The following is a 1575-nucleotide window of genomic DNA, read 5'->3' on the forward strand; positions in this document are numbered from 1 at the left end:
TCACTCCACATCATTTTTAGTCAAGCTCTGAACACTTAAAATATTCTGATGGTAGTCAGCAGACAGCAAAGCTATTACCTGGCTGGACTTCCACATGGCCAACTATGGTATGAGTCCCAGACCTGGTGGCTTGAAACTCATGCAAGGTGCAAATACATTCATGTCCAAGATCCCAGGTGTAGAATGGTGGGGAAGGATTGTGGCATGCATGGGCATTCATTCTGGGAGGTGATTTCTCACTTTTTCTCTCACTGTCTCCATCTCTGTGTCTCTGTCTCCAGTGAGTGCAGGCACCCTATGGAAAAAAATCTTTTTAAAAAATTCTTCAATTGATTGTTGGGAGCTTGGGCAGCAGCATCTGGAACATGAGAGGTGGCAGCATCTGCTACAGCTCCTGAGGAACCTGTTGTGGGTGTCCACGCACGGTGATGGCATTGGTCACACAGTCCACGCCCTTTTCTTACTCACCTTGGGTTAGCAATGCTTCAGCAAGCTGAATTTCTTCAGGAAAGACTCTGAACTGCTTCAGCATCTTTAAGTCAGGTAACTTGGAAAGCCCTGCTCTCTCCTTGGAAAACTTCTGTTTCTCTCTTCATTGTTGCAACCTGTTCTAGAAGTTGAGGTCACTCCATTGCTTTTGATCAAAGTAAATGCAGTACCAGAAAAACAGGGTCTGGCACACCCCAGGGGTGGCTGTGGTGCTGTTCTGGCCCACCATCTTTGCCATACTGACTGCAAAGGTGGTGCCACTCACAACCATTGCCAGCTGGTCATGGAGGTATAAGGCCTTAACTATTTAATTATATAAATATTTTATTTTATTATATAAATATATCTATTTTTCTAGAGGATTCAATTTTTATTACAAAAGGTTTTATTCTTCCATGAGAGAGACAGATTCCACCCTCAAGAGAGACTTGGTACCATGATTAATTCTCACACTCAGCCAGCCTTGAACCACAGCCCACATATGCTCAGCATACCCGAGTAGGTCTCTAGTCATAAACTTTAGAAATGTTTCCAGGTAAGTCACCTCATGGAGCATTGTTTTACTATTGTGCACATCTGTGCCCCAATTGTGATATTTCTAAACATCTCACAAATGATTTTGTTTTTACTATTAATTAAGATATTTAATTTTTTAAAAGTTTTTGATATAGGGCATGTATGTTTACTTTAGAGACACAGTGAGGGAAAATGAGAAATCACTCCCCAGAGAAGATAGCAATCCCCATTCTCCTCAGGATTTTGGGCATGCATGCACAGGCACCCAGTGTGATTTACAAGCTGCTGGTGTGGAAGGCTGCGTATTAGATCTTGCACATGAACAACTGTTTCTCCATTTTGTTCCCTTACCCTAACATGGCTGTCTGCTTCTGTAAACTTGCTTGCTCTTACCATGAGAAAATAGCTTCTACTAGCCATGTAGAAAACCATATCCGGGATGGGAACCAGCAGTTAGAGTAATGGCTATGTCACTGGACTCCCACGTAGTCGACCGTGGTTCGTGTCCCAGACCCGGTGGCTTAAAATTCATGCTGGGCACGTGTGCGTGTGTGCCCAAGATCCCAAGAG

General features: G+C 43.5%; 1 pseudogene; it reads right to left on the reverse strand.

Moving 5' to 3' along the window:
- LOC102482561 (mitochondrial import receptor subunit TOM20 homolog) lies at positions 1–718 on the reverse strand (annotated as a pseudogene).
- Between the last annotated feature and the right edge of the window lie 857 nt (positions 719–1575).

Source organism: Tupaia chinensis, unplaced genomic scaffold (genome assembly GCF_000334495.1).
Source record: "Tupaia chinensis unplaced genomic scaffold, TupChi_1.0 Scaffold149973_1, whole genome shotgun sequence".
In the NCBI taxonomy this organism is placed as follows: Eukaryota; Metazoa; Chordata; class Mammalia; order Scandentia; family Tupaiidae; genus Tupaia; species Tupaia belangeri.